The sequence below is a fragment of the Cnephaeus nilssonii genome, assembly GCF_951640355.1.
Source record: "Cnephaeus nilssonii genome assembly, chromosome: X".
NCBI lineage: Eukaryota > Metazoa > Chordata > Mammalia > Chiroptera > Vespertilionidae > Cnephaeus > Cnephaeus nilssonii.
This window is the reverse complement of record NC_137071.1, coordinates 131,105,794-131,120,280: the sequence shown is the minus strand read 5'-3', so window position 1 is coordinate 131,120,280 and position 14,487 is coordinate 131,105,794. Positions and strand designations below refer to the sequence as shown.

The window sequence follows — 14,487 nt, the reverse complement described above, 5'->3', positions numbered from 1 at the left end:
TCTTGCTTCTGGAAAGCTCTGTGTGAAATACAGCCCTCGGGTCATCCCTTGCTGGCCTCAGATGCTGTGGAGATGCTGCTTTCATTACTGAGAATGACTGAGGAATTCTGGGAGGCTTGATTTATGGCCATTTGCTCAGAAGCACAGGTGACACCCTGGTTTTTCAATTGGTGGGGGGGGGGGCAGTATTGTAGGACTGAGCCCTTAACCTATAACCCAAGGAGATGGGGTTATAGAAACCTCCAATCTATAGAAATTTTACCCAATCGTTTTGGGTAAAATGTATTCTTGCAGTTGGCATGTCAGGTGGAGGGCAGTGGTAATCAGTGGGATCCGGGTGGACAGTGTCAAAACTGAGTTGAATGGTGGTAGGTCACCCGACTGCTGTTGGAGATGCTGGGAAAGGGCCTCCTCCGCTGCCCCCCGCCCCCCCCCCCCGCCACACACACACACACACACACACACACACACACACACGTGTTGAAATTGGCGATCAAAATCTTAGCGCTTCATTGTTTACTTTCGATAAGCAATAATGCCTTCAAATTATAGACTAGACTTGGAAGAAATTCTGGCAAAAGAAGACTTGGTTGAAATGTGGCCTTTTTACACGATCTCCAGGCTGCCCAGGAGGAATGGGAGGGTGTGTGGTAAGGCAGGAAGCAGGATGGAGCTGGAGCTGGACCAGGGGGATGCCGCGGTCTGTCTCTGTCTCAATCAATGACCAGGTGGACGCCCCGGGGGAGCGCAGTGCGGGTTTGCTTGTGGAAAGCAGGTTGGCTTTGCGCGGCCACATTGAGATCATGAGGCGCACGTTTTGGCCGGGTGAGACCTGGAAAATTTGGAATCTTTTGGACACAGAGAGCTGAGCTGCACTGCTGTTCAGGAGCCCTGAGGTGATTAGAACCAGGCTAGGGCCCAGCTGAGGCCTAATGAGGAGCCCTAAGTCCTACTGGGGCATCTCACCTGGCCCCACTGCGGAGGGGAAGGTGCTGGGGAGGGAAGGTGCTGGGGAGGGGAAGGTGCTGGGGAGGGAAGGTGCTGGGGAGAGGAAGGTGCTGGGGAGGGGAAGGTGCTGGGGAGGGAAGGTGCTGGGGAGGAGAAGGTGCTGGGGAGGGGAAGGTGCTGGGGAGGGAAGGTGCTGGGGAGGGGGAGATGCTGGGGAGGGGAAGGTGCTGGGGAGGGGAAGGTGCTGGGGAGGGGAAGGTGCTGGGGAGGGAAGGTGCTGGGGAGGGGGAGATGCTGGGGAGGGGGAGATGCTGGGGAGGGAAGGTGCTGGGGAGGGGGAGATGCTGGGGAGGGGGAGATGCTGGGGAGGGAAGGTGCTGGGGAGGGGGAGATGCTGGGGAGGGAAGGTGCTGGGGAGGGGGAGATGCTGGGGAGGGGGAGATGCTGGGGAGGGAAGGTGCTGGGGAGGGGAAGGTGCTGGGGAGGGGGAGATGCTGGGGAGGGAAGGTGCTGGGGAGGGAAGGTGCTGGGGAGGGGGAGATGCTGGGGAGGGAAGGTGCTGGGGAGGGAAGATGGTGGGCTAGTAAAAACAAGTGACGGGCTCAGCTTACGCTGCACGGCGGTGGTTTATACAGAACACACACTAGTAAAGCAGAACCCTTCAAATTGTACAGAAAAGCCACGGGATCCAAAAAGCCTAGAGGGAAAGGAGGGAAATAGTGCCAGGGACGCTGCCTCCCAGTCCTTGGCGGGGAGCAGGTCAGTTTCGGGGGCTCTCCCGGGGCAGGCGGGCGGGTGCTTGTAAGCCTGTCGGTTCCCGGCACTGGGGGCCCATATTCCATTGAACATCCGTGAGCGACGGCGTGGGATCAGCGGTGACCTTTCCCGTTGCACTTGGTCCTCCCTGTGTTTTCTCTCTAGCCGTGTCCGCTGCCTGCTGCCACGAAGGACGATGAAATGGGCCATTTCCTTCGATTCTTAGTTAACATATATTTATGGTCAAAATACCGAATCGTTGTGGACTTTCCTCATTCCGTTCAAATCACGAAGTCTTCTCCAGGGGACGCATTATGAAAGCTGCCTCCTCTTTTATATTAGCTTAGCCTTGAACCCAGAACACAGTTCCACAGGTAGGGAGCCTTTACCCCCTTGTGCGGCATTTACTGTCTTGTTTAAAGAACGTTGACATTCATAGCCCTGATGGTTTTCACTAATGTCAGCTTGCCCAGGAAATTCTGCGTATTCTTTAAGATAAGTGTCCTAGTAAACGGTGAGCATACTTAGCAAGTCTTTCGGGGGCGGGGAGTGAGTGCAATGGGAAACTCTATGAGGAAATGTAATATAATGAGGCTTTCCCCTACCAAGGCAGGACCAGGAAGTTTAAAAAAAAATATTTTAAAGCTAAAGCACAGGTGTTAGGAAAGAGAAACCAAAACACAGGCAATAAAAAGGCAGGCTTGGACTCCGCGGACTTGAACTTAAGGAGCTGCACTGTGGCATTGAACCTAGTCTTTGAACTCAGCTGTTCACTTCCCATCCCGTTAACTGGGGTTAACTGGGCGAAAGGCGTCAGAAGTGGGCAGTGCTGTGGGGCGCCCAGCGGGCAGCTCGAACGCAGAGAGAGGACTCGCTGGCTGGTGAGCTTGCCCTGATAAACCAGGTCCCTCTAGAACTGCTGGTGGGAGTGTAATTTAGGGACTGAAGCATATGAAATGGAATTTTTCCCACTTTTTAAAAATCATGGTAAAATATATAGAGAAAAATTTACCTTTTTTTTTAAGTCCTCGCCTGAGGATACGTTCTTTTAAAAATTGATTTTAGAGAGAAAGCAAGAGAGAAATACTGATGTGGAAAACATCAACTCGTTGCCCCTCATATGTGTCCCGACCAGGGATCGACCGGAAACCTAGGTATGTGCTCTGACCGGGAATTGAACCTGCAACCCTTGTTTTTTTCTAAACAGACTTTTTAAACATATATATTTGATTGATTTTTTACAGAGAGGAAGGGAGAAGGAGAGAGAGTTAGAAACATCGGTGAGAGAGAACACATCAATCAGCTGCCTCCTGCACACCCCATACTGGGGATGTGCCCACAACCCAGGTACATGCCCTTGACCGGAATCGAACCTGGGACCCTTCAGTCCACAGGCCGACGCTCTATCCACTGAGCCAAACCAGTCAGGGCTGAACCTGCATCCCTTCGGTGTACGGTGTACGGAACAACACTCCAACTGAGCCGCCCAGCCAGGACCCACTTTAACCGTTTTAAAAATTCATTCGCTTCAAGTCTATTCACGATGTTAGGCAATCATCACCACTTTCCATTTCCAGAACTTTTTCATTGTCCCAAACAGAAACAATGGAATTGAGAGCAGACATCCTCGTTCAAGGGGCATTTTTTGTTGGGGTTAAAAGGCTTGTGTTCAACATTTACTTACCCTTAATGTTTCCTTACTTCAAACCAATGGTAGCAGTGAATGTACTGGCTACCTCACAGGGTTCTGAGGGTTAAATAGAATAACCATGCATTTAGCAAACCTGCAGTGTGCGTGGATGGTAGTGTCTGCTTTTTAGGAACTCATAAGCTAGTGCACAGGCCGTTCATGGAAGTGAGTTTAAAAGCAAGATAAAATGTGCTATGAATGATTAGGGCTATGACGTTTGTGTCTTGGACACCTTATTAGGTAAATTTTGTGGTGGAAACTATAGTCTAATATTGTAAACAAATCTGTGGGTTTTTTAAACATGTTTTTAAAATATATTTTTATTGATTTCAGAAAGGAAGGGAGAGAGGGAGAGAGAAACATTCATGATGAGAGAGAATCATTGATCGGCCGCCTCCTGCACGCCCCACAGGAGGGATGGAGCCTGCAACCCAGGTACATTCCCAGACGGGGAAATGAACCTAGTTCATAGGTCGATGCTCAACCACCGAGCCACACCGGCTGGGCTAAACAAATGGTTTTAAAATTCAGGATGCTAGTATTGTACTGTCACTGTGTCACCCTAAATTAGTTTGGATTCCGACCCTTTATTACAAATTAACATAAGGTATAACGTAAGTAAATCCAACTCATTCCTATACAAAATATAATGATTTGTTTTATGGGGTTTTGCTATGATTTTTGCATCCAGTTTGGTGTGTACAGCATTTTTAAGTCAAAAGGAAAGCTGTGGTAAACTAGGAACTGCGTTCGGGCATCAAAGGTACTGTGTAGACTTGTTCCTAGCAGTCCGTGCATCTTAAATTAACCTGATAACCTCCGCTTTGGAATGTCAACATAGCAGGCTTTTTTTTTTTTTCATTGATTTTTTAGACAGAGAGGGTTGTTGTTCCATTTATTTATGTGTTCATTGGTTGATTCTTGTATGTGCCCTGACCGGGGATCAAACCACAACCTTGGCTCTGGGGCCAATTCAACCGAGCTACCCTTCCGGGGCCTGGAATATCCACAGAGACCATAGTGTGTGTGACATGATGTATATCACGGGTTCCGAAGACCCTTCGGGGTCCCAACGTGGTCAGAGGGTGGTGGGTCAGGGTGCGGCTGGAGGAGGCCTAAGTGCTTTCAGGTACTGATGTTGCAAGATCCAGTGATTGAGCGCCTCGGAGCACCTGCTTCCTGGGGGCTGGGAAGGCTCCCCCTGGCAAGTAACCCCCTGCAGCCCTGGGAGATAGCCACACCTTCCTCCTATCGGGGTGGAGCAGGTGGCCAGGGACTTCGCACCCTTGCCGCCTGGCAGCGTCCCCGCCTCGGGGGCCTGGCCGCCTCCCGGACCCGTGCGCCGCTGGGACCCCCCCCCCCCCCGGCCTCATTAGCCGCCCCTCCCCCGCAGGCATCGCGGGTGCGAGCGCCCGGCGCGTGGTCTCCGGATCTCGTCTTTCCGCCACCCCTCCCCCCACAATCCCGGAACTGGGGGGCGGTGACGTCATCATCCGGGCACTCGTCGGCGGAGCCACGGTTCACAATGGAACAAAAACAAGCGGCCCCAGTCAAACTCTGAGCGACGCGGCGGTGGCTCGCGCGATTAACTCTGTCCTGTCCGTACAGCCTGCCAACCCCGATCCGCCAGCTCCTGCCGCGTGGTACGCCGGGTCCTCGCGGGCCGCCCTGCCCCCACCCCCGCCCGTCCTCCTGCCACCTCGGCCCCCGCTCCGCGGGGAGCCCGCGGCTGGGTAACAGTGTCCCCGGGAGGGGGCAGCGCGATCCCGGAGGGCGGGGCGGCGGGAGCGCTTCTGAGCGAACAATCTTGCCCGCATTGTCTCCCCTCCCCCAGCTTTCCGGGTTCTCCGCGTCTGGCGGCCGGGCTCCCAGGGCGGCGCGCCAGGCTCCCAGGCTTCGGGTGGAGGAGGAGCGGAGGGAGGTGCTCGAGTGCAGGGAGTGGGAGGAACAGCTGATCGCCCGGGTAGGCGGGGGCGGCGGGCGCGGGCCGGGGGCGGGGCCTGCGGGGGGCGGGGCCTGCGGGGGGCGGGGCCTGCGGGGGGCGGGGCCGGGGCTCTGGGCGGCTCTGGAGCGGGTGGGAGTCTGCGCCGCCGCCGCCTGCGCTGCCGCCGCTGCCCCTGCCGCCGCCGCCGCCGCCGCCGCTGGCCGAGCGGTTTTTTTTGTGTGTTTTTTTTTGCTTTGCTGGAGCCGCCATATTGACGAGGACGGGCAGCCGCGGCTGCGGAAGGTAGTGGCCGCCGCCGGCGCTGCAGCCCCCGTGCAGCCGGCGCGCCGGGGCCTCCCCGCTCAGCCCCTCCCGCGCTCAGTTCGCAGGCCTCGCGGGAGTCCGTGTGCCGCCCCTCCCGGGAGGCGGCGGCTCCTCAGCGCCCGGCTCGGTCGGCGCCGGCAGCGAGCCGCGAGGAGCGAGCCGCAGCGCAGCGAGCAGGCCGGAGCGCGGACGCGGACGGCGATCGGGGAAAGCGAGGCGGCCGCGGCGGGAGGAGGAGCGGGAGGAGGTGACGCAGGACAGACGCACCGCCCGGAGCCGTCGGAGCGGAGCGCAGAGCCCGGCCTGAGAGGAAGGGAAGAGGGCCGGCGGCGGCGGAGGAGGAGCGGCCACCGCTGCAGGGCGGGCGCTGCGAGCGCGGAGTCCCGGCTCCCGAGCTGTCGCCGCGGCCTCTCCACACACTTTGTCGCCCGTCGTCCCCTCCCTCCCCCCCCCCCGACCGGGGGCCTGGGTTGCACCCGCGTCCGTCTGGCCCCGCGACTGAGTGGCGCTGCCGGCTCCGCGTGTCCTGCCGCCGAAGACGAGACGCCCGGGTTGTGCGGTGAGTGGCCACCTCGCCCGGGGGGAGGGGGGAGGACGGACGCGCTTTCCCGGGGCAACAGCTGGACTTGGCCGCGGGGAGGAGGGCGAGGGGGGTGTGTGTGCGCCGTGCACCCGCGACGGCCGGCCCGGGGGCTTCCCCGCCGCCCCCGCCCCGGGCCCCGGCTGGGCGGGCGAGGGCGCGGGGCCGGGCTCCCCGCGGACCGGCGTCCCGGGAGCGTGTGTGTGCGTGCGTGTGTGCGTGTGTGTGTGTGTGTGTGTGAGTGTGAGTGTGTGTGTTTGGGGCTGGAAGGGAAAATGGCTGACGGCTCCGTCCCTCCCCCTCCTCCCCCTTCCCGTCCTGTCTGGGGCCGAGTGGGAGGATGGAGTCTCCGTGCCCTGCGGGCAGCCTCCGCATCCGCACCCGGGGGCCGGCGCGGCGTCGGGGGGCTCCGGGCGCCCCCTGGCCCGGGGCTGCCACCCGGGCGCACGGACGGCTCGCCCTCCTCCCCATTCTTGTTCCACTTGACACCGAACGCCATTACTGAGGTGGAGTGATTTGGAGCCGGGGCGCTAGGCCTCGGCGACGTCGGGCGATCGGGCCCCGCGGCACGGCCGCCTCCCCCCGCCCGCCCGTCGAAGCCCGCAGCCTCCCCGCGACCCCAGCCGCAGCCGGGTCATCGCCGCCGCCGCCGCCCCGGCCCCCGGGCCACCGCGGACGGGGGTTTGGGTGCCGAAAAGCCGCCTCGGACCCCCCCGCCTTTCTATTCTTCACCGTTTCTGCCAAAAATAGTGGCGTGTGCGAGTTGGTTAGCGCCGAGACCTTCCGAGCCTGGCGGCGCGAGGCCGGGGCGTCGAGAAATGGTTGCTTTTTCATTCATTGTGAAATCCTCGCCGGCGGCCTCCCGGAGCAGGTGGCTACGTGCTCGGGGAGGTCGGGGTGCGTTTCTGCGGCGGCTGGAACCCGCCCCGGCGTTTTCTCGCCTCTCGCAGACAACTTGCCTCAAATGGCGCAGGTTCCTTTTGGCCAAAGCCCCGCAGCCGGCGCGTTCGTTGGCTTTGCCGCTGGTGGGTTTGCACAGGTGTGTGGCCTTGCCTCACGGTCTCTGCACGCAACCGAGCGAGGCCCGTGTGCGTTCAAGGTTCGTGCTTTCTGGGGGGGGGGGGGGGGGGGGAGGGGAACCGGCGCCGGCATTCCTTCACCTGAAAACCCTTGAGCCCCTGAGGTCTGGACCGTGGGTAGATCTTCACTTTTGAGGAAAAATTTGGAGCGCATCCGTTAGGCAACTTTTCAGCAGGCACTTAACCCTCTCCCGGAGCCCATTATGTGCCCGGCGATTACCTGGGGGGGACCGATGACCCGTGGCCAGCCTGGTTTTGTGAACCTGTACGCTTGAACTTGGTAAAAATAGAGCCCACGAACCCGCCGTCGGCTCCGCCTGGCCTGCTGGTCGCAGTGCGCTGCCATTTTGCTTTCAGCAAACGCCTTCCAAGAGCTTCCAGATTCGGGTCTCACGTACCCCAATGTGTCGCTGTTTGTCCTCGGTGTTAAGGCTGGCACTTGGTCTTCTAACTTGAACTCGAAGCTGTGTTTTCCCAGGGTTCAGATGCGGTGAAAACCAAAAGTATTTCGAATTGGTGTGCCCAGGGGGAACTCAAAATGTGTCTGATGCATTTTGCTTCCTCGAATGAAAAAAATAGCACATTGGAGCTTACACGGATTTTTGCTCCCCGTTCCTTTAAAAAATATATATATATTTTTTTTTTGCGTGAACATTTAACTTGTAATTCTCCACGTATTATCTGGACGTTCTTTTGTTTGCTGACCTTGGTAGTTTCTGAGGGAAAATTTCTGGAGGGATTAGATAACAGCAAGAACATTTAGACGTTCTTGAAATCTAAATTCCTCAGAAAGTAACTTTGAAGGCAGCTTTTACCTTTCATCAAATTAGTGGGATCTCTCGGTGTTCCGTAGCTCTCTTGTTTTATCACTGGAATGCTCAAGTGGGATTTACTTTGGATCTTTTTTTCTTTCAGGATTTTGAAATACATTTTCTAACATCTCAAGAAGATGGGAGATTGCATGGCTATCTCCAGCGATAATTTTTCTTTGATGTGGCATTAATAATGCTCTTGCACTTTCTGAAGATGGATGTTTTCCTTGAATTTACTTAACCTGGATTTGTTAGTTCTTGAGTAGTTGGACACAAGGAAGCATTCTTTTAGGCCATTTATTATTTCGTAAAGACAATTTGAAAACTAATCAAGTTTTCACACTTCAGATTCAGAATTTTAATATTGAAACCAGTCTTTGTTTAAATCAGGTTAACGACAGTTGTTTGAAATGTATAGGGGGGTGTGGTGAAAGGGTTCGTTTTTTTGGACAGTTACCGGGTTGGGGGTGGTGTCTAATGCTGTGGTTGTTGAGCTAGTTGTTGATTTTTAATTTTAAAGGAATGTAATGCTGTATAATAGCCTGCATTATATTTCCTCTTTTGCTGTTATGTTTTCTGAATCTTGATTTTGTTTTTCCTCAAAAATTGACAAACATGGTTTCAGTTTCCACTTGGTTCTTTTAGGAGCTGTAAGAGCTGTTGTGTTTATGGCTGAGGTGTCTTCTTGTCGTTAATCCGCACCCTGGATTTTTTCCCCATTGCTTTTTTGGAAGGGGTGGGGAGAAACAGAGAAACAGCGATGTGAGATGATTGGTTGCCTCTGGCATAAGCCTGCGACCAAGACCGGAATCGAACCCGGGACCCTTCAGTCAGAGGGTGGACACTCCATCCACTAAGCCAAACCGGCCAGGGCTAAGTTGTCTTATTTTAACATTCACAGAGTCTAATGTTAGTAATTGGGAAAGGGTTAATGCATCAGACCCCACCCCTGGCTGCACATTAGAAGCACTTGGGGGAGTTTAAAAAAATATACAGACGCTTGGGTCCCACTCCCAGAGACTGAGGATTGGTTCTGAGATGGGGTCTGGGCAGAGCTCTGTTTGAAAGCACTGGGGGGTGATTTCTCAGATGCAGGGGCTTGCAAACCACCGCGTTACTGCTGTGAGCATGTTCTTACTGAACTTCCAAGTGGATAAATAAGATCAGTTTCTTCCTTTCTCAACTGTTCTCACTTATCAGCATAATTGTCGTTCATTGGGCATTAAAAAGTGCCAGCACTGGAAAACATTTCCCACTTCTTACCTTCCAGAGAGGGTATTGTGTCCATTCTACAGATGAGGGACTGAGGTCTGGCAGGCGCAGCCCGTGGTGCCTCCACACGGTTCGAGACACAACACTGATGACTGTTTTTTGGGAACAACAAAAAAACAACTTTTGGGTTGTTTTCTATCCTGGAGTAACTTTAGATTAAGAATTTAAAATATGACAGTAATCTGCAGTTTGGGAAATGACTTGGTTGGTCCAGGGAGATGCTAAGGCTCTGAGGCAAGTATGTTCTTTCCACACGTTCAGGTTGATAGCTCAGTTGACTATTAAAATGATGTTAGGCAACTTTTAACCCTTTTTATTTAGTCCTTTATTGTTTAAAGCATTACATAGAGGATTACATGAGTCTCCTTTTTTCCCCACTGACCTCGCCCCGGCCACCCCACCCCCCAGCACAGGCCCTCGCCCCCCTAGTGTCTGTGTCCCTGGGTTATGCTCATAAGCAAGCATACAAGTCCTTTCGTTGATCTCTTACCCCCACCCCCTTTCTTAAAAGATGCAAAATGGAGGCACTGTCTCCCCGTAGTTTAACTCATCTCACAAGTGAACATTTAGTATCATGTGAGCATCTGTGTTCAATTTGAGAATTCTAAGTTTTATTTAGCCTTGTTTAATATCTGTACATTTTACAAAAGCTTTTTTAAACTAAAGCTTTTTTATAGTTTGGGCTGATAATTTTATGGAATGAATGAAATAGTGATAACACTTGATTGTTTTAATTCCTTTGGTCTATCCATTGTGCTAAATTCTGTATTGAAAGAAGTGAGGAAAGCCTGCTATGGTAGAATCTCTGAGCATTCTTAACGTGGCACGTGATTTGTCAGGTCTTTCTGTTAAATTAATGATTACTATAGTCTTATTTCCTATGCTATGAAGTTTATCATAAGGAAAGTAGACTTAATGAATCTTCTGTTATGCATATATTGGAGCTGGGATTATCACCCAGTTATTGCTATTCAATAACAAAGGCCAATGGATTATACTGTTAAGGAATAAGGTGTGAAAAGACATACTGTTAAGATGAGCTGCCTTATGTTTGTTCTTTAAAGGTGGTGTGCTTGTCTCATGAGCTTCAGTGAACACCCATCCACTAGACATGTATTCCACAGCAAATGAGTTTCCCATCTATTCTCAGTCACTGTCTAACAGTGATTTCCCACCTCACTGTGTATCAGGATCACCTGTGGCGCTTTAAAACACGTATTGGCCCTGCCGGTGTGGCTCGGCTCCGTTGGCTGGAGTGGCATCCCTTGCACCAGAAGGTCAGGGCACCTACCCAGGTTTCGGGTTCCATCCTGGGATGGGCACGTGCGGGAGGCAACCAATAGATGTTTCTCTCTCCTTCTCCCTTCCTCCCCCTTTTAAGAAAAAACCAATAAAAATGTATTACAAAAACAAAACCTCAAAAGATGACTCTGATACGCGGTTAGGGGTTTCTGGTTCTTTCTGCAATTCATTTTAGGGAAAGGGGAGATCTGAGACTGAGATTGTGTCCCACCGTTAGGCAGTAATACTCTTGTCAGTCACACTGCCAACAATTCCAGAGCAGGCCCAGTGAAAGGTTCGGACATGGGTGAGGAGTGGGCAGAGACCCGGCTAGCACTTACAATTTTACGCACATACACACTTACACACGAGTGCCTTCTTAGAGTTATGGTTCCAGCTCTGACACGGACATTTACATCTGTTAAGGCATTAGTTTCCTTTTTATCTATTCAACACATTTATTGGGCTAGGAATTACTATTGTCTAGAATCTTATTTGGTATGAAATGGGGGAGGAGGGGGCATCAGACTAGCTGATCTCAAAAGTTGTCCTAACTAATTTTGTCATTCTTTATTGCGCCTCCTAGGAGACTGAATTAAGTTACTGTATTAGACGTCTATCTAGTTGGGGTATAAGCCAATGGAATTTTCCTTTTACCTTTCAGTTTCTTTAAATAAGTTAAATAGAAGTTCATTCTGAGCCCAGTCTTCTCCAGTGAACCCAAATGTCATGCACAGTAGAAATGGATTCTCTCCAAATTCTTACAAGTTGGCTTTAGGAGTCTGGAATGACATGCTCTGGTGTCACCTCTTCCTCCTGCCATTTCTTCCCTGTGTTGATGCTCTAAGTTATCTCCATACTGTGTCTTTTTGTTTGATGTTTTTTTTTTAGATGATTAATTTTGTCCTCCAAATTCTTTTAGGTTGGTGGCACCCATGTGGTCAGACTCAAGATCCTAGGGCCACTGATACATCCCTAGCACCTGGAAAGTTCCTGGCACATGAGGCAGTCAATAATATTTTGTTGGATGAATAGTCTACCATATTCTTGGTCTGATTTCTCTCCTCACCTCCCCCCCTCCCCCCATTCTCTTTATTGCTTGGAGTTAAACTTGACCTAATAATCCTTTTATGATGAGCAGCTCTGAAAGGAGTCTTAGCTCTAGTCAAACTCTGGTTTTCAGGTAAGGAACGTGGCTCAAAGAGGTAAAGCAACTCGACGGAGGTAGCATGCTGCTTCATGAAGCTGTCTCCAGATGGAAGGAGTCACATTAATGAGGGGATTCTTGAAATCCCATTACCTTTGTAGTCACTCTCATAAAATTTACACTAAAGTCTCTCCCTGGCTGATAATGGATCGTAAAGTCCGGGAGCTTGTCCTTTATCTTTGTGTGTGAGAGCACGTAGTATTCCGTTGTTTACAATAACTGTTTGATTGTCTGAATGGCAGAATCGGGAGGAATATTTGACCTCCAGTAACCTAAACTGCTCGTCCGAAATGGATGTCACCCTTTCAGTTATCCTTTCTGTGACTGATCAGGCATGTGAGCTTGGGTCGCTTTAGGCTCACATGGACCAACCATCATCAGAGGAATTCTCTTTGCTGGGATGATTCTGAGGTGGTGGTTTGGGGTCCCATCCTCGGGCCAAAGCCTGTGTATTGGGAAGAGAGAAAAAATTAAGAGGAGTAAAAGGAGTCTTTGACTTCTTTCCCTTTCCTATCCCATTTTGCCCATTTCCCTCCTGTTGACTTTGGTGGTTCAGTTCCGGGATCAGCAAACTTTCTATAAAGGGCCAGATCATAAATATTTTGGGCTTTGCGCTTAGAGTCTAAGAGAGCATCGTGGTGTTTGATTCCATGTTAAAGGAAAGCTAAATTGGAACGATGTAGTATCAAAATAGTTTATTTTCATGTCTTGAGGGATAGTGTTCTACATAAAGTAAGTTTTCAGAACACACTAAAGCTTACTTTTAAATACTTAAACCAGTTTATTTGCTGGAAAGTTTCCTAAAGTTCTATACTTTCTCTTTATAACTTTTATCTGATTACGAAGTCAGTGTATTCTGTTAAGAAAAAGCTGAGTGGGTTGCGAGCTCTCTGTACCTTGTCGCCTCACAAAATTGAGGAAATCAAGGACCCTGCACACAGCCAGGCGAAACGATGCCAAGTCTGTCGAGAAAAATAAGGATAATGTGAAGTTTCAAGTCCAATGCAGCAGATGCCTGTATACCTTGGTCATCACAGACAGACAGAAGGCAGGGAAACGGAAGCAGTCTTGCCCCCAGTACTGGCCGTGAAGGAGCTGAAATGAACCAGATACTGATCTATATTAAAATGTTACCCCCCCCCCCGAAAGAAAAAGTTGGGGGAATATAAGGGGGGGGGGGAAGCAAAAACACAAACCCTACCTCTGATAATTCCATTATGTTGAAACAACCATATTATAGATGTGTGTTGAATCAAAGGTTCTCAGCAGTGACCTGATGAATTTACTAAATCGTGTTCTGCCTCGGGACCTGAGTGTGTGCCATTTGTTCACCTGCCTACGGAACGGTTTTCTTGTCCCTCCTTCCCAGCTCTCCCATTTATTTTATTTTATTTTTTTATTTCAGAGAGGAAGGGAGAGGGAGAGAGAGAGAAACATCCACGGTGAGAATCATGGATCGGCTGCCTCCTGCACACCCCCTACTGGGGAATCGAGCCTGCAACCTGGGCATGTGCCCTGAGCGGGAATCGAACCCGGGACCCTTCAGTCCACAGGCCAACACTCTTATCTGTTGAGCCAAACCCGCTAGGGCCCCAGCTCCTTTTTAAAGACTGCCCCAAACTGTCATCATGAAATTGACTTGAATATAATTTTCCAACTTAATTTCCCACTATTTCTGTCCCGTCCCCCTATTCTCCATTCACTTGACTCCCAATTCTCCATACACTCCCTTTGCTTTCCCATTTCTGCTACTCAGTGTTCCTTTTAGAGCGCCCCGGTGTTCTCTGCCAGTAACATCTTGAGCATCATTGAATTGCTCTTCGGCCTGGTCCATGTTCTGCATCTCTGTTGCTTTGCCTCTTCAGTGGCTACTGAGTTTTACAAGATTATGCTTTAGGCTTCTTTGAACAAATGTCTTTGAACAAATGTTTTTGGGTGTGTTTTTTTTGAGGGGTTGTTTTTAAGCTATCTCTTTTTTCTAATGGTCATTTTCACATTGTTGTGGTTCAGGTCTTCGTTACCTCCCTCTGTGTGTGCTGGCCTGGGACATGAGAGAGCAGCGCATGTTACACTGATGTACATGGAGAGTGAAAACCTCGTACAAGAACTGGGTGCTGGGCTCTGCTTCCTGTTTCTATGCCTTTTCCCGTTTTAAAACGTTAACTAGTTGTCAGCCTGAGTCAGGTCCCGCCTCTGCCTGTTGGCTGATGAAGGTGTTTCTTTGTCTTGCAAGGCGGTACTGCCTGCTTGAGAACAGCCCTGTTCCAACAGCTTCCCGTGTCTTGTGTGCGAATTTGCAAGGTAGTTGCATTTTGCTCTTTTATAAAAATAATTGAAAATGCCCTAACGGGTGTTGCTCAGTGGCTAGAGCGTCGGCCTGCGGACTGAGGGGTCCCAGGTTCGATTCCGGTCAAGGGCATGTACCTTGGTTGCGGACACATCCCCAGTAGGGGGTGTGCAGGAGGCAGCTGATCGATGTTTCTCTCTCATCGATGTTTCTAACGCTCTATCCCTCTCCCTTCCTCTCTATAAAAAATCAATAAAATATATTTTAAAAAATAATTGGAAAACAAAAGCGCGTCGCCTGGAGGTCTCAGCGGTGGCCTTGGTGTCC

General features: G+C 51.4%; 1 protein-coding gene across 8 annotated transcripts in view; it reads left to right on the top strand.

Annotated features, from left to right (window-relative positions):
• The first annotated feature begins 4,903 nt into the window (after positions 1-4,903).
• Positions 4,904-14,487, top strand: part of USP9X (ubiquitin specific peptidase 9 X-linked) — a 76,410-nt gene continuing 66,826 nt past the window's right edge. For 3 of the 8 annotated variants that reach the window (XM_079764810.1, XM_079764809.1, XM_079764808.1), the window contains exon 1: positions 5,458-6,201. The gene's annotated coding sequence lies outside the window, so the exon portion shown is untranslated. Of the gene's footprint in view, positions 5,038-5,456; positions 6,202-14,487 lie in introns of those variants that run through there. The other 5 variants (XM_079764807.1, XM_079764805.1, XM_079764812.1 and 2 more) reach the window with 3 other exon arrangements.